Genomic DNA, 19,189 nt, shown 5'->3' on the forward strand with positions numbered 1-19,189 from the left:
CAGGCTAATACTGTTTGCTTTCAGACTAACTGCACAAAGGGTTTTGGGAGTCCTTGTGTATCAATGCGAAAAAGGTAGCTTACAGGTTCAGTAGGTAATAGAGAAGATAAATCAAATGCTGAAATTCAGTACAAAGGGAATGTTGTCTAAAAGTAGTAAGGTCTTGTTAAAACTGTGCAAAATACGAGTCAGAGCGCACCGACAATATTCTGAAGAGTGTGAGTGTCCTAAAGAAAGATATTCTTGTATTGGATGGAGCCCAGAGAAGGTTCACTCATCTGATCTTGGAGATGGAGCGATTTTCTAATGAAAAGAGACGTAGTAAGTTGAGTTTGAACCCATTAGTATTTGCGAAGAATGGGCGAGAAATTGTATGCAACATGCAAGATTCAAAGGGGCTTTGCCAGGGTAGATGCTGGGAAGTGCGAAAATACAACAGTATAGTCCAGCAATAGGCCCTCAGCCCAACATGGCTGTGCTGACTCTGATGCTATTCTAAACTAATCTCATCTTCTGCACATGGTCCGTATCCCTTTACTCTCTTCCTGTTCACGTGTCTGTATGAATGCCACATCAAAACTTTGCAAACATATCAGCTTCTACCACGTCCTGAGCAGCTTCCACCCTCTATGGAAAAAAAAACTTGCCTCATTCATCTCATTTAATTTTTTTCACTCGCAAACGTAAACCAAGGCGGCCTCGTATTTGACATTGCCACATTGGAAAAAAGGTTACGACTATCCAAACTATCCACGCCAATCATAATTCTATATACCTGTACTAATGTGCCCCACAGCCTCCAATATTCTCGCAAAACAATCGACTTGCGTCCAACCTCCTTATATTAAACACATTTTCATCAAGGCAACATTCTGGTAAACCATTACTGCACCCCTTCTAAAGCTCCATATGCTTCCTATTGTGTGGCAATGAGAACTATACGCATGTGTGGCCAATCTGATTTTTTATTAAATTGAAACATGACATGCCAATGTGTCTACTCGATGCTGCCACACTCCTTCTTAATCATACATCCTGCTGTGTTGTTATGTTCAGGGAGTTATGGATTTCTTTTCAAGATCCCTCTGCATATCAATGTTCCCAAGGGTCTGGTCATTTACAGTGTAATTTTCTCTTGCATTTCACTTAAAAAATAAATCACCTCACAATTGTCACGATGAAATTCAATTTTCTGTTTCTACATCCAACGTTCCATTTGATCTACACATTGCTGCATCCTTTAAAAACTTCCTCACTTCCCACAATTTCACCAACTATCCATAATTAGTACATGCCTATTCAAATGTCTTCTGCAAAAGTGCTCATCTGACTACTGAGAAATTCATCTCAGTCACAGATATAAATTCCAATCAGAAATCGCAATACTGATCTTTATGAAACATCTCTGGCCACAGAGATACAATCAGAAATATACGCCTCCAGGTTCTGCTGTCTATTATGACCAACAAAAGTTTGTATCCAACTTACCAAAGACCATGGATTCCATGGATTGTGATTTGATCTTTCGGACCAACCTACCGTTGCATAAGGTTTACTAAAGCCCATGTAGGCACTATCCATAGCCTTACACTCAATAATTATCTTTGCCACTTCCTTTGGTTTTCCTTGTATGAAGATCTGCAACCAAAGGGCATAAAATCCCAGCAAGGGTACACTTATTCAAGATAGAAGTGAGGAGGAATTTCTTCCCTCAAAGAATAGTGAATCTGTGGGAATTTCTTACTGCAGAAGGCTAGTGAGGCTGGGTCATTAAGTATATTTAGAATAACGATGGTCAGAGTTTAATTCATCAGGGAAACAAAGGCTACCTGGAAAATTCAGCAAAGTAGAGTTGGGGATTACCTGATCAGCAATGATCTCGTTGAATGGTGAAATATAATTGTTGGGCCAAATCGTCAAATTCCACTCTCACATCTGAGTGATCTAAATCATGTTTCACCTCGAAAAAAAATGCACAATATTCTGCTTCTCTTTAAACAAAGCTCCTTTTCAATTACATTATTAGGTATTTCTCAATACACAAAATATGTTATAGAATGGTCCATTCTGTTAATGGCTCATTGACATGGTATTACTTAAGCTACCTCGTATACAGTCCAGGATTCTATTACAGCACTGATACTCATCAGTACTTTAGTCAGGATATAATGGACTCAAAACAGTTAAACCAATAGTAAGGCATATAGGAACTCTTAAACAGATAGGGAGGATTGTTGGTATTTGAAGAGGTTACACAGATCGGGAGTGATGTAGGGACTGGAGGATATTACACTCATAGGGATTGTTTTAGAGGCTGAACAATGTTAAGCAATAAGGGATCTGCAATGGCAATGCAGGATTCAGCACAATGGATGATGTGGGCCCGAATGAGGTTACATAGATAGCAATAGCTGTAGAATCTAGAGGAGATTGTAATGACTGGAGGAATTTACTCGAATAAAGAAAGTACTAGCGGTAGGCAGAATTAACAAACATGGAAAGGATTGTAGGGTCTGCAAGACGCTACAGAAATGAGAAGTGTTGTATCAACTTGATGGTGTACACAGGCAGGAATGTCGTGGCAATTGGAGCAGCTCACCATGAAAGGGAGGGACACAGAGACACGAGATGTTATAGAATTGGGGAGGTTTGAAATCACTGCAATCATCAGGGACAGCGAGAGAGTTGTATAGTCTGGTGGAGACTGCACAGCTGGGAGAGATATAGGAACTTGATGAGGTTGTACATGCAAGTACGTTTGTTGGGACTGAAGGTGGGAACAGAAATAGAGAGAACTGTGGGGGGTTACGGAGACATGGAGGGTGGTGGTTGGAAGTTCCTATTAGAGGGATTTTTATTGGAACTGCAAACCATGCCAGAGATAGGGAAGTTTGAAGGGGTTGGAGCCGTTTACAGAGGCAGTGAGAAATATAGCAATTGGACGATACAGAGATGGTGGGGCCTGTAGGAGATACTAGAAATTGGAAGGACTGTAGATGCTGGAAGGGTACACAACCAAGGAGGATTGCAAGAATGTGAGGAGTTGACAGAGGTAGGGAAATTGGAGCATTCTCAGTAATTAGTGGTTCGGAGTACTGTCCAGACTGGGGGAGGTTTCGGAATGGCAGTGGCACTGTGAAACAGGAAAAGGTTGCAGCAAATAGAGGAACACAAACATGTCACTCCGATGCTGTGCCAATGAGGGTCATCAGGAAGATATTTGTCCCCATTAAACTGTACAGAACCTCAGGGGGATGGGCCGGGTGGATGCTGAAGGGATGTTTCCTTTCTCTTATGGGAGAGAGACAAACAAGAACACTCCATTTGACAGAGATAGAGAGGTGAAAAGTCATCTTGTTTTCAGTGGCTCAAACCGACTTCAGGTTTGTTCACACACAGTTCAAAGGAATACAATGAGATAGCAAAGAGCAAGGACGTTTGGGACTGTAGGAGATATGAGGCGAAGGCCAGGTTGGAAAGCCAAGGGGGAGTGAGAGGAAAAGATGTTCAACAGCTGGAAGGGTTTACAGGAAGTGGACACTGTCAGGAGTGGAGAACATGACACGCTCACTCATGAGAGGGAGGTAACCAAAAGGCATAAGGTCAAATATACAGGAGGACTCCAATCTCTGACCTGACATTTACTCAGTGAGCTGCTCTCACCCAGTCTAGTGCCCAAGCCCCACGTGCAAACAGCATGAGATTGCCCAGCTCCTGGTGCTCAGGGCCCGGGCACTCACCCCTTAACCACACGGTAGGTAGTGACACACCTATACATTCTCCAGAAACACTGCGCCCGAGCCGACATAAACTGGTAAATTCACACTCTACCAACCAAAGACCATCGGCACTCCGTGGATATTCCTCTGTGTGATAGTCTTCCTCGAACAGCAGAATCCACGAAATTCCTCTGCATGTGTCAGACTCAATGATAAAAGTTTCATTCTCTCAAAAACGGAAACTCCCCATTCCTGCATCTCACAAAACTGTCAATTAAAAATAATGAAAAAATAAAGAGCATTCCGACTGAAGGTTTTTTTGAGGTGAGCTCTGGTAAGTCATGCAGATCTGGAAGTCATACAGAAGTACCAGGTTAGTATCAGGCACACAGATAGAATGGGCAAATAGATTCACATCTGAACTCACATATCCCAGCCTGGAATCTGTAGCTGTGCTCACCCATTCCAGCAAAGATCTCCAGAATTAGGACAACAAGATCGGCTGAACGATCCGATTCAAAAAGATCTCTGTTCAAATTGTGACATCCTTCACGTTCCACAACCTATGCCCTGTCTCACCTTGCAGGTTCCAAGAATTCTGTTATCTTTAACCTTCTGAGAATCCACATCCTTTGTATCATTCTCCCTTCTTACCTCCATAACATGGTCCACATCCTGCAACTCTTCCTTCCCCTGCAATATTCTCTAGAAGGGGACTGGAGCTTGTGGGGGGCTACAGAGGTATGGAGAGATATCAGAATGGAAGGATTTTGCAGGTATTAGGAATATTGAACTGGCAAAAGAGACGTCAATGATTTTGAGCGTTGCTGCTAATAAAGGAGGAAGGTTTACACAGTTCATGAGTGTTTTGGGACTGGAGGGATTTACCAAATAGGGAGGGTTTAAGATTGAAGGATTCAGCAAGAAACCTTTACAGTGTTAAAGTCAGGATTCTTGGCAGTGTGGAGGAACAAGCAGATCTCGGGGTCCACATCCATCGATCACTCAAGCTGATAGGGTTGACTTTCCTTAACAAGAGGATTGTGTTTCCGAGCTGCGAGGTTATGCTCCAGCTCTATAGAGCACTGGTTAGACCACGTTTGGAATACTGTGTTCAGTTCTGGTTGCCACATTGTGAGGAAAATATGAACACTTTCGTGAGGGTGCAGATGACTTTTGCTAGGATGCTGCCTGGACTAGAGGGCATGTCTTATGAAGGAACCGTTGATGATGCCAGGCCTTTTCTCATTGGAGCAAAGATGGAAGACTAGTAATTTGATAGGGCTAATGAGAGGCATAGAGAGAGTAGATAGCCAGAGACATCTTCCCAAGGCAGAAATGGCTGTCGCAAGGGGAGATAATTTTAAGGTAATTGAAAGTTTAGCTTAGATGATAGACGTAGCTGCTTTACACAGAGAGTGGTGGGTGTGTGGAATGCACTGACAGCGGTAGTAGATTCAAATACATTGGGGGCATTTAATCAACTCTTCAATCGGCACATGCATGACAATGAAATTAATGATCTGTAGGTTAGTTTAATCTGACAGTAGGATTAAAGGTCAGAACAATATCGAGGGCTGGAGGGCCGGTTGCTTGCTGTATTGTTCTATGTTTGAAATAGGGAGAATCACATGACAGGAAGAGGTTTCGGAAAGCTGGAGAGAATTGGGTCTGAATGAAGACACACGACTAGGAAGGCTTGCTCGGATTGTCGGGAGGAACAGAGATAGCAATGGGCTGATCTGGAGCAGACGATCCAGACTGGGAGAGTTGTGGAGACTGGAGGTGGTTTCACAGGAACGGAGGACAACAGAGCCACAGGAGGTTACAGAAATGTGGCGAGCTGTAGGACGCACAGGTGTTCATGGAAATGGGGAGATTGGGAGGGATGGATCATTTTTCAGGGATAAGGGTTTTGGTAGGACAGGGCTGGTTTACACAGGCAGGGACTGTTTAGGGAATGAAGTAGATTAGAGAGATAGTGTGACTTGTATAGACTAGAAGAACAAACAAACATGTGGAGGGTAGTTTGGACTGAAATGTTTATTGACATAGGAAAGCTGATGTTCTGCCAGTTATTTAGATGTAGAGGGTGTGGCCTTGAACAGTTTTTTTTTCCCAGGAGATGAGTACAGCAATTTTGGTTGGACACAGTTTCACAGATAAGGGAGATTAGTAACCTCCTCTAGTTTGGTCAAAGTGGGTAGGTTTGCAGGGGACGGTGACGTTTACACAGATAGGTGTGTAAGAGCTGGAAAAGGTTATGGGGATGAGTAGATAGATGGAGAGACTGGAGGAGATTACGTTGACGGTGGGGTGCGATTGACGGGAGGATGTTACACAGATAGTGAGTCTTTTCGGAACTGGATCTAGTGAATCACAGGCATTTGAGTGAGGTCGACAGATCACGAGTGTTACAGAGACCTGAGTGGATTGTAGGGACTCCACATATTGATCATGTCTATGAATGGAAGAGGTTACATAGATATGGAGAGCTTAAAGCTTTCTTGTTTCCTGATTAGAGCCTCTACGCCTCCATCAGCCAGGAATTCCTCAATTTGCCAGCTTTTCCCTTCACTCTAACAGGGACGTATTGGCCCTTGATTCCTCATATTACACCTATAAAAGACTTCAATTTGCCAGTGGTTCCATTTCTTTCAAAACGATTCAGTCAACCGATGGCAGTTTATAATGCAGAGTTGCTGGTATTCGACTGGAGTAGTCAAAGTTAAAAATTAAAGGACACCAGGTTACAGTCCAACAGATTTATTTGGAGGCACGAGCTTTTGGGGCGCGCATCTTCATCAGGTGGTTGTGGTGCACAAGGGAACCGTAAAGGCAACATGTCCAGTGAATACTGATCAATCGATATCGTGAGTTTGATGAATAAATTAGAGTGCAGTAAAAAACAGGTGAAGCCTTTCACAAGTATAAAGACTGCAAGGGGACTGTGGAAAATGCGGGGCAAACAATGGCCATGAAATATATTTTACAGACACGATTGCAGAAATGCCACAAGGTATTTTATCTGTATAATTAAAGGAGGAAGATGCCTAGATGAAGAGTGGGGCCTGTTAGAAACAAAAGGGACAATCTGCATGGAGCCAGGGGAAGAAGGTGAGATCCTCAATGAATACTTCCTATCTGTATTCACACAGGCGAAAGACATTGTAGTCGGGATTTCAGTCGGGATGGTGAGGTTCTAGAACATGTTAATATCAATAAGGAGGTGGTATTAAATGTTTTCACAGGCATAAAGTTGGAAATATTCCCAGTGCACAATGAAATGTATCCAGAATGCTATGGGAGGAAAGGGAGGAATTTTCTGGGGCAAAGGTGAGTATATTTAATACTTTGCTGGCCACAGGTGAAGTGCCAAATTACTTGATGACAGCTAATGTGGTTGTTTTGTTCAAGAAAGGCAGCAGGAATAGGCCAGGTAATTACACAGCCGATAGTCTGACAGCAGTGGGAGGAAAATTAGTATAAACAATTCTGCGGTGCAGGATGAATCCACATTTGGAATGGTAGGGGTCTGTTAGAGATAGTCAGCATGAATTTGACAGAGGAAGGTCCTGTCTGATAAATTCAGCTGAGACATCTTTGAAATTACAATTGAAAATATTGACGAGGACAGCGACTCCAGTAAGGCCTTTGACAATATCCCACTTGGAAGGCTGGTCCAAAAGAGAAGAGCCGATCGGATCCAAGTCAAGTTGGTAAATTGGATCTAAAATTGGTGGAGGGATGTTTATGTGTTGAAATTCTTTCACCAATTGCTGTTCGTCTGGCATCTATTCATGAACCATTGCTGTTTATTATATGCATTAATAAATTGGATGCTAACCACAAGGTATGGTTAGCAGGTTTGCAGATGACATGAAAAGTGAGGTGTTGTTCACAGTGAAGCGGATGGTGTCAGGATACAGCCTGATTGTGGAGGCTGGGACAGAACTTCAAGGGAATAATTTAAATAGACAAGGCAGGCAAGAACACAGCAGAAAACGAGGAAAACTCCTCAATTAAACTGCAATTACCTCGATGTAAAATGCCTGCAATTCAGTCAGATGAAGTCACCACATGGATGGGAACAAGGGACTGGAAAATCAAATGAATTACAGAACTACAGCTGAGGTAGGGACATCCAAGCAGCTCAATGTTCCGGAATAAATCTACTACCTGAAGGAAAAGAAGAGAAGAGAAGAGAGGTGGTGAAGTGGAGTTTTTGATCAGTGAAAACATCACTGCAGCACTTCGAGGGGATATTCCTGTGGACCATCCAGTGAAGCTATATTAATGAAACGGAGAAATAAGCATAAGTCATCACTTTGGTATGACTGTACTACAGGCCCGCAACAGTCAGCGGGAAATTGAGCAGCAAATATGTCTTGAGATCTCAGGTATGTGTAAGTATGATAGGATTGTAATGGTCAGGGATTGTAACCTTCCAAACCTCCACTGGCACTGCCAGGGTATTCAGAGCTTGGATGGGTTGGATTTGTTCAGCGTATTCAAGGAACAAGATAGGGAAAGGGTCTGAAGTGTTAGTGGGGAAATAGCTATGGAAAGGGACTGGTGTGCTCCACAAGTGAAAGATCAAAATTGGCCTTGCTTCAATCCAGAAGGTATTAGACAAGACATTCAAACATTGATTCATGGAGGCTATTAGCAGGTAAAGGACGTCTGGCAAGTGGAATGCTTTCAAAAGAGAGATGAAATGAGAGTTCAGGGCAAGCATATCCCTTTTAATGAGAATGACAATGCTGACACAAGTAGGAAACATGTGAATGAATAGTGATATCGAGGCTCCGGCCAAGAAAAAAAAGGGGCAAATGTCATATGTTGCCAGCTGGGTTAAGTGAATCCCTTGATGAACTTTACTGGTGTAGTAATACACGGAAATCAGGAGGGCCCAAACGGGACCTGAGAGAGCTTTGGCAGATAAGCCTAAGCAAAATCCAAAGGCACTCTGCATGAATATGAATAACAGAAGATGAACCTGACACTGAATGTGACCCCTGAAAGACCAATGAGAACGACTATTAATGGGTAAGATCCTAAAAGAAAATTTCACGTCAGAACTTACTGTGGCAAAAGACTGGTGAATGTGCATATAAACAGTGATGTATTCAAAGCAGTTTACATTGGAAGACAGGAGGTGCTGGATGTTTTAAAACGCATTCAAAATAGACGAATACCTGGGAACTTATCAAGTGTGTTCAAGGACATTGTGTGAAGCTAGGGAATCACTTACCGCCGCGGGTGGTGACCTGGAAACCTGGAGGGTGACTAATGTGCCAGTATTTAAGAAAGGCTGTGAGGGAAGGCGACGTACAGGAACACCAATGAGCTTGATGTCAGTGGTGTGAATGTTGTTGGAAGCGATTCTAAGGTACAGAAGTTGCATGCATTTGGAAAGGCAACGATTGATCAGGGAGAGTCAGCACAACTTTGTGCGTAAAAATAGTGTCTCTCTGACTTGACAGATTTTGTTAAGGTGATGACCAAAAAGATTGATGAAGACAGAGCAGTAAACGTTGCCTGTACTGTTTACAGCAAGCCCTTTGACTGGGTGTTGTTGGGTAGAATGGTTAGTAGTGTGTACAAAATTGACTTGAGAACAGGAGACAGAGGTTGGTGAGAGCAGGTTGTGGTGGCCTGTGTCCAGCGATGTGCCATAAGGAGCAGTGCTATGTCCACTGTTGCGTATCATTTAAACAAATGATTCATTGTTAATCATATTGTGGATAACAGAATTACTGTTATAGTGAGCAGTGAATGCAGTTATCGTGAGGGGCCAGTGGGATAAGCAATGAAGAAAGGAGTTGAATTCAGTTGTTGGATTTTGTTAAGACAAACCAGGGAGGAGTAACACAGTTAATGATTGGGCCCTGGGCAGTGTTGTTGAACAGAGAAAGACCAAGGGGTGCAGTTATATTGTTCCTTTGAAGTGGCATCAGAAGCGGACAGGATGGTGAAAGAAGCATTTGGTACAACTGGCCTCATGGGTCAGACATTTGAGTACATGAGTTGGTTAATCATGCTACGGCTGTACAAGACATTGCTGGGTCTCACTTCGGAGCACTGTGTCGACTTCTGATCATCCTGCTTAAGGACGCTTTTTTTCTGAAACTGTAAATGAAGCAAATATTGACAAAGATGTCACTGATACAGGAGGGTTTGACTAACTGGAAAGCAAAACGAGGGGATAGACAGCTGTGGCAGATAAGGTTAAGGAAAATCCAAAGAGATTCTATGGTATGCATGTACAAACAAGTAGCTAGAGACACAACAGGCCCCTCGACGATCAATGACGCCATCCATGTGTGCAACGAAAGGAGATGGGCGAAAGCCTAAATGAATATTTTATGTCAGAACGTTCTGTGGACCCAGATTTGGAAACAAAGGGAAAGAAACAGCGATGTCTTAAAAAAGGGTCCCCATTACGGAAGTGGTGGTGCTGCAGGTTTTACAACACAAAGGTAGAGAAAGCCCAAGGTATTGAACAAGTGTATCAAAGAACATTGTGGCAAAGTCGTGGCGGGGACCCGAGCAGAGATATTTATATGGTCCTTCCTATTCGCATTGGGCATCGATAGCCGAGGGTTGTCCTTATAAAGGTTTATAATACCATGAGGGGAACGCGTAAGGTGAACAACCAAAGACTTTACCCCACTTTGGGGAGACCATAGCTGGTGGGTATTAATATGAGGTGAGTGAGGAGATTGGTAAAAGGGATTGGAGGAGAACATTTTCCAAACAGAGAATGGTGCACGTACTGAATGAGCTGCCAGGGGAATTGGTAGAGAAATCTACTGTGCCAACAGTAAAAGACATTAGGGCAGACACATGGAAAGGAGAAGGTTTAAGGGATATGAGCCAGATGCAGCCAAATGCGACTCGTTCAGTTGAGGAACAGTGGTTGGCATGGAGAAGTTGGATGCGTTGTTTTTGTGCTGTATGACTCTGTCGTTACTCATTGGAGGAGTGTAGACAGTGAAGCAAGTTACAGCAATAGAGATGGTAATCTGGTTTGCGGTATGTTTCGTGGGGGCGACACGGTGGCCTAACAGTGCGAGGGACCCGGGTTTGATACCAGCCTCGGGTGACTGCCTCTGTAGAGTTTGCACTTTCTCCCTGGGTCTGTGTGGCATTGCTCCGGTTTCGTCCCACAGCCCAAAGATGTGCAGGTTCGATGAATTGGCTGTGCATTGGTAGGTTGCCCAAGATATGTAAGTGAGGTGCATTAGTCAGGGGTAATTATAAGTTCGGTGGAATGTGTCTTGGTGGGTTAGTATTCCGAGTGTCATGTGGAATAGTTGGGTTGAAGGACCGGTTTTCACACTGTAAAGATTTTGTTTAAAAAGATTTGGAGGCCCTACGGGAATAAAGGAGATTACAGGGACAGGAACTGTTAGAGGAAATTAAAAGAAAATGAAGACACTAGTCTGCAAGACATGCCATAGACACAGTGTTGAAGGGGGAACACGGAACAGAAAGATCCCAGACAGCATTCCAGCCCTCTCGTGGGATGCCTGCTTTCCCCTCTGTTCACGAAGACAGAATAGGCTTGGATTGATAAGTGTGGCACTCCCTATGGTGTCCCAGTGCCACAATAACTTACAGTAGTGGTGGTGATTTAGCCTCGGTCGGGTTTGTACTGTGCTTCCCCTCCAGCACTGTATCTAAGTCATATCTTGTTAGCTGATGTTTGGAACCCTTTCATTGCTCTCTGCTTTGTTCAACGTGAGCGAACTTAATTCGCTCCAGGATTTATTAAAGGCTCCAGATCTCCCTGCCTTTGTCTCCCTGTCTGACCAAACATTTTCAATGTGGCGATGGACAAGACACCCAGCAGTTTGGAAGTTTATTCAGTCACGCACTTCCTGAGTACCTACGGGAGACAGAGAAATAGACAGAATGCCAAATTAGACTGATGTAGTGAGAGTTGCACATGAATAATGGTACTGTGTCCGACAGAGTTCTGGAAAATCCCAGTCCCCATCCCTATCCTGTGCTGCCTCGTCTCTCTGGAGTGGAGAATTCTGTTGGCTCAGGATCTGGAGTAGCTGCAAGAGCGAGAGGCGCTGACAGAGACAGCAATTAGACCCACACAGTGAGGGATACCACATGGAGAGATACTGAGTTAGAGTACCAGCTTTCAGCATGATTTCACAATCAAGCAATTGGGTATGAAGAACGAGTTTTGCTTTTTGGTGCACTGGTATGAGCGCTCGGGCATGAGCAAACAGTGTGCAGGCGAAGTGATGATCTAGTGGTGTGATCGCCAGAGCATGTTTCCAAAACCTCAGCTCATGTTGCATTTTGTATCCAGTTCACTAGCTCCACATGAATGCCATATCTTTTTATGTTGATCAGAACTCATTATCCAGTTTACCATTCGGAATGTAGAACACAGAACAGTACAGCACAAGACCCTTCAGCCCCTCACATCATGCAAACCTTTTATCCGACTGTACGATCAAACTAATCGATATTTCCTTCATTTTACTATCATCCATGTGCCTATGCAAGAGTGCATTAAATGTCCCACATTATTTGAATCGCCTACCACCACTGACAGTGCATTGCACGCACCTGGCAAACTCTGGGTAAAGAACCTACCACTGAAAGCTCCCCTAACCCTCGTCCAATCATGTTAACATTGTGCCCCCTCAAAATAGCCATTTATGCTATGGGAAAAAAAGTCTCTCACTATTCACTCTATCTATGCCTCACATCATCTCCGAATCATCAGATCGTCTTGTTCACCTCAACCAAGTCGCCCCTCACCCTTCTTCTCTCGAATCAGAAAAGCCTAGCCTCCTCTACCTTTCTTCATAAGTCACGCTCTCTAGTACAGGCAGCAGCTCTCTAAATCTCCTCTGTACCCCGTCTAAAGCTTCCACATCCGTCCTGTAATGAGAGGACCAGAAATGAACACAGTATCTAAGTGTGGTATAACCAGAACTCGATAGAGTTGCAGCATGACCTCATGGCTTTAAAACTCAATTTCCCAGCTAATGAAAGCCAGAACAACATAGTCTTTCTCAACAACCATGTCAGCTTGCGTGGCAACTTTGAGGTATGTATGGATATGGACCCCAAGGTCTCTCTGTTAAGCTACACTACACTGTACTCTGAATTCAAGTTCAACATTCCAAAATGAATCGTTTCACACTTTTCCAATTTGAACTCCATCTGCCACTTCTCAGCCCAGTTCCGCATTCTGTCAATATCCCGTTGCAAACTGCAACGGATGTCCACACTGGCCACCGCTCCACCAACCTTCGTTTCATTTGCAAACTTACTAACCCACTCTTCCACACCCATATCCAAGTCATTTCTAGAAATCGCAAAGAGCAGAGGTCCTGGAACCAGTCTCACTGGTCTGTAATTCCCTTGTTTTTCCCTGCAGCCCTTAAGTAATGGAATGCCATTAGCTGCGCTCCAGTCCTCCGGCACCTCACTGTGTTTGTTGATGGCATAAATATTTCTGTTACGGACACTGCAATCTCTTCCCTAGCTTCCCACAATATTCTAGGATCGACCTAATGAGCTACGGAGGATTGATCTGCCTTTATTTGTTTTAAGGTTCCAGTGCTTTCTCTTTTATGTGGAGAATTCTTTCCAAGACATCACTATTTATTTCCCCAAGTTCCCGAGCTTCCATGTCTTTCTCCACAGTAAATTCTGACGGTAACTTTTCTTGCTTAATATCGCACCCACCTCCTCTGTTTCCACGCATAGAGGAAATTACTGATAATGAAGGAGTCGACCAATTCTCGATCAATTTACTCTTTAGACATTATTGAAACATAAATAAAGGCTTCTGAAAATCCAAATAAAACATATGCCCCATACCACCACACCCCTCTTCAGCCTTATCTACTCTGCCATTTATATTCACACCAACAATCAAAATCCAACAGGCTCAATAACAAATTCTCGTTTATAAAAAAAGTATTCCTAAGTTTCTAGTTATTGTTTATTGACATATCCTTTCTAACACATTTCAGCTCACGATTCACTGTCAGGCTAACACTATTTGATTTCAGACCTGCAGAAGAAAGGGTTGTGGGATTTCTTGTTTATCAATCTGAAAAAGGTAGCTTTCAAAGTCAGCAGGTAATAACAAAGGGAATGGAGTTCAAGCAGAAGGAGGTCTTGCCACAACTATACAAGGTACGAGTCAGACCACACCCAGAATGTTATAAACTCTATGAGTACCAAAAGGAAAGATATTGTCGCATTGGAAATAGGCCAGAGAAGGTTCATTCGGCTGATCCTGGGAATGGAGGGATTCTTTCAATGAGAAGAGGTGGTGTAGATTGAGGTTGAACGCATTGAATTTTAGATAAAATGAGAGAGAAATTGAATGAAGCATCCACGATTCAGGGTAGATGCTGGGAAGTTAGAAAACCGAACACGACAGCACAGCAATCGGCTTTTTGGCTCACAATGGCTGTACCGACCATGACCATGACTCAACTGATACCATCTGCCTGTACATGATCCATATCCCTCTATTCTCTGCCTGCTCATGTTTCTGTCTAAATGTCATTTCAAAACGTTACTCACATTTCTGCTTCTCTGACCTCTCTCAGTAAATTTCACTGTCCCTGTTAAAAAAAAAACTTGCCTCACATATCTCGTTTAAAATTTCTCTTTCTCACCTTAAAACGATACGCTCTAGTATTTGAAGCATGCACATTGGAAAACAGATACTGACTATCCATAATATCTGTCCATGTCCTAATGTTGTAACCCTGTACCTGGTCGCCTCCAAACCTCTGATACTCTCGCAAAGCAATCCAACGTTGTTGAATTTCCTCTTACACCTAACATACACTTTAAAAAACCGAACATACATACAATGCTGATCAACCCCTTTTTTCATCTTCTCCAACACTCCACATCCTTCATATTGTATGGAGAGGAGAACTGCACACAGCACCCCAAATGTGCCCAAACAAACATTTTATACAATTATAACATAAAGTGCAAACCACTATCCCCAACGTTGTGACCGGCGAAGGGAAGTGCTCAATTTGCTTTCTTTCCCATCTGTAACACTTCTGTTGCTATTTTCAAGGAATTACTGACTTGCACCAAGATAATTCTGTACATCAATGTCCCTAAGTATCCTATTTTTTCTTGAATTGGTCATCCTAAACTCCATCATCTGACACATGTCCAGATTAAAGTCAATTCGTCATTTCTCTGCACATCTTTCCAACTAATCTGTAACCTCCTGCAACCTTGATATTCTTGCACATTCACCCAAACCCCTCTAATTTTCATGTCATCTGCAATAATTATCTTTGTCACTGCTTTTTATTTCACGTTTGTGAGAATCTGTAACCAGAGGACATGAAATCCCAGCAAGTGCTCACCCATTTAAGATGGAGAAGAGGAGGATTGTCTTCACTCAGAGGTTAATTACCATGTAGGAATTCCTTATGACAGACGGCTGTCAAGGCAGGGTCATTGAAAATATTTACAGCAGAGATGGTCAGATTTTAATAAATCAGCGCATCAATAGTTTTATGGAAAAGGCAGGAATGTAGAGTTGAGGATCATCAGATCAGCCAGGATCCCATTGAAAGGCAGAGCAGACACAATGGACCAAATGGCGTAATTCTACTCCTACATCTCATGGCCTGAACTCTCGTGGCTTCTTGATATGAATGAGTAAACCATCTCGTATACAATCCAGGATTCTATCCATTACAGCAGTCACACTCAATAGTTATCCAGTCGGCATGGAGACCACTGTCATGCATCGTTACAGTACTGCCCTTGCTGCAAGTACATTCAGTGTCCTGACTGTAACCATATTTAGATTACATTCACTGTCTGGTGCCTATAAAAGAATCTGCCTTTTGGCAAATGTCGGGAGTCATTCCTTAGTTGGGGGAGTGGAAATGAACGGTGGGTAAAGGTTACAGGGATAGGGAGGCTTACAGGGGCTTGAGGACGCTATCATTTAGCAGAGGTACATCTAGTCAAGAATGTCAGTGGACAAAGGTGTTTGGGGACTAGAGGAATTTACAGAAGTAGAGGGAGCTGGATTAAATTCTAAACATAGGGATAGGGATGGAAAGAGAGAGAGGCAGGCAAACTGAGTGGCACATACAGGGGTGCTTCAGGGAGAAGAGTATTGCACATACTATTGAGATATGGAAGATTGTAGTGACTGAAGATGTTCACTGATATAAGAAGGCTTCTCGGTTCTTGAGGCTGTTTAGATAGAAAGGCAATGGAGGATCCAACGTTGCTGGTTTGGAGACAGTTCGAAAAATGGGAGCGTTCGACAAATTGAGAGAGCTTCCTATTGTGAGGAGGTTAGGGGGGTGAATTTGAAATAGGTTAGTTTCTAAGAATTAGAGAAGAATAAGTCGATTACAGGTGGATATAGAGACTACATGAGCTAGCATTGAATGCGAGTCTTATAGGAACTGGAGAGTCACAAAGATTGGGGTTGCTGCTAAGATCGGGAAATTGGTAGGTTTTTCAAGGGATTACCCAACAAAGAAAGATTAAAGGGGCTCCATAGAAGCTTAATGGGACTGGATGACCGAAAGAAGGCACGGACAGTCATGGTGGCTGCAGATGTTCACGGATTATAGAGAGAGCTGCAGGTTAGACAGAGTATGAGTTTCAGATTCTGACCAACATTGTGGGAGCTGGAGTAGCTTGGAACATGCGAAGTTTGCAGATATAGAATGTGCTGAAGGGACTGGAAGAGATGAATGATGTAGTGAGGGTTGTGAGGCAGTTGGTAGTTCGAGATAGGGAGGGCTGCAGACACTGCAGGGGATCATAGGGATAGGCAGAGTTAAGAGCAGGGGAAAGTAACAGAAACATAGAAAGTGCAGTGCCTGAAAAGGGTTAACAAACAGGTTTCAAGAGTCAGGACAATGTTGCAAAAATAAGGACAGTTGTAGGGATTGGATGAGCATACATGATAGGTAGGGCTTTCGACCCTGTAGGATATGACGTTACAGAGTTGGGGAGAGTTTCACAACCGAAGGGAGTTAGAAAGATCAGGAAGATTTGAAGTTATTGGAGCCACTTTGACTGTCTAGTTCCGACAGAGATAGGGAGAGTTCTGGAGTCTGGGTTAGGTAACATACGTAGGGAGAGTTTTAAGAATAAGAAGGGCTTTTCAAAGAGACTGAGGTATGTCGGGATGGAACGTACAGCAGAGGTGAGCGCAGGACCCTGACAGGATAGTGGGAATGAAGCCTAGAATGTAGCTGTTCCTTGCCCAGCAGTGTGTCAACATCTTATCTTCCTGATACGAATATTGAAGTCAACTAAATCCTCCCTATGCTGTTTACTGTGATGTTTCTTTCATGGGTTGCAGGATTTACTGAAGGTTCCAGATTTCCATCTCCATCACTCTCTGGGTGACCAACTGTCTCTGATGTGGCTATGGACGATACAGGAGTTAGGAATTCAGCTGAGTCAGAAACATCCTGATTACCTGCAGGAGACGGAGAAATAGTCAGAATGGGAAAATGGACTGACGCAGTGAGGATGACTCATGTACAGTAGTACTGATTCCAACAGAGATCTGGAAAATCCCAGTCTCCATCCCTGGTGTGTACTGCCTCGTCTCTCTGGAGTAGAGATTGCTGTTGGCTCAGGATGTGGAGGAGCTACAAGAGCGAGAGGCGCAGACAGAGGCAACAAATAGACCCAAGCAATGATGGACACCTCATGGAGAGATATTGAGTGATATCGCCATAGTTCAGGAAGTTGACAGATTAATTAATTGAGACAAATAAGATGTTCAAAGGGTGAGACCTTTTTCCCTCGGATAGCGATGCCATGCCGGAGGGGTAATAGATATAGAACAGATGGCAGAGGTAGTTTCTTTACTCACGGTTGTAGGGGCGTAGAATCGATTGCCTGCAACAGTAGTGGACTCGCCAAATTTATGGGCATTTAAATGGTCATTGGATAAGCATATGGACGAGAATTGAATAGTGTTGATTAGATGGGCTTCAGGTTGTTTCCATAGGTTGGCGCAACATTGATGGCAGAAGGGCCTGAACTGTGTTGTCATATTCTATGCTCTAGACGGCATGAATATGAGGTGGGAGAGGAAAGACTTAAAAGGGATTGTAGGAGAACATTTTTCACATAGTGTATAGTGCATGTATGGAATGAACATCTAGGGGAAGTGGTAGAGAAAAGCACAATAACAACATGTAAAAGACATTTTTGCAGGTAAATGGAGTGGAGAAGGCTTGAAGGGATATGGGATCAAATTCAGGTGAATGCGAGTTGTTCAGGGTCTCTGGTCAGCATGGTCTAGTTGGATCGAAGGAACCGTTTATGTGCTTCAGCGAGAGAGAGAGGGAGAGAGAGAGAGAGATTTGCTTCATGTTACATTGGTATAACTGGTCAGGAATGAGCAACCTGTGAGCATCCGAGATGATGGCCTTATTGTATCATTGCGAGACCGTATATCCAAAACCTCAGCTAATGTTCAGGGGAGACAGGTTTGAAATAGTGGAATTTGAAATCAATAATTTAAAAAAATGCAATCAACAATCCATAAATAAGTACTAAACCATTGCGGATGTACAAAAAAGCCATTTGTACATCAATACACTTGTCCTTCAGAAAAAGACATCTGCCATTCTCTTGTGGTCTGCATGACATGTCAACAACAAAGTGTTTGCCTTTTAATTGCCCTCTGAGATGGCAGAGCAAGCCATTCATTCAAGTGCAGCTCGGACTGGGCAAGAAATCTGGTCAGCCAGAAACACACACAATCCACGAGTAAATAATAATAATACCGTTGGACTAGCACCAATGGAACTGTGTTAGTTATGGTGCCTTGGCCAATCATGTTAGTAGGTTTACGGACAGGGTTTTAGGCTGACATGGTGGATGTATGGACAGGGTTCAGGTGAAAGGTGCTTTCCAAATCCAAACAGAAAAGGTGAAGCATTGGAACAGCGCAGAGATGGGATTGAAGACAACCAGAAAGAAACAAGAATGGATAGAGTTTAACTAAAACTGTACATCAGGGAATCGGTTTGTGACAGGAAATTGTGGGAAAGGTGAAATTATGTATTTTTTTGGAATGGACAAAGTATCTCAGTAAGGTAACTGGATTTGTGACACAGACGTATATGGAGTTTAGACACCAGGACGAAAAAGAGGTGGGACATTAATATGCAACGGGCCACAATCCTGCGGCATCTAAGGCAGAATAGGAAAACAGCGTTTGGGTAACGCTGACAGTAATGGGTAACAAAGGCATTACCGAAAAAACCTTTGACCTCACATCATCAAATAGAGTCAGCCTGAAGGTAACTTCTGCTTACGACTTGCCAAGGACACAAGCAGCAGAACAGTTTTCGCCACCTAACAGCATTTCATTGCTCATCACTGCATTAAACAGGCGAAACCTTTTGGTTTCTGACTGACTGTGCAAAGAGTATTGG

The sequence above is a fragment of the Chiloscyllium punctatum genome, chromosome 18, assembly GCF_047496795.1.
Source record: "Chiloscyllium punctatum isolate Juve2018m chromosome 18, sChiPun1.3, whole genome shotgun sequence".
In the NCBI taxonomy this organism is placed as follows: Eukaryota; Metazoa; Chordata; class Chondrichthyes; order Orectolobiformes; family Hemiscylliidae; genus Chiloscyllium; species Chiloscyllium punctatum.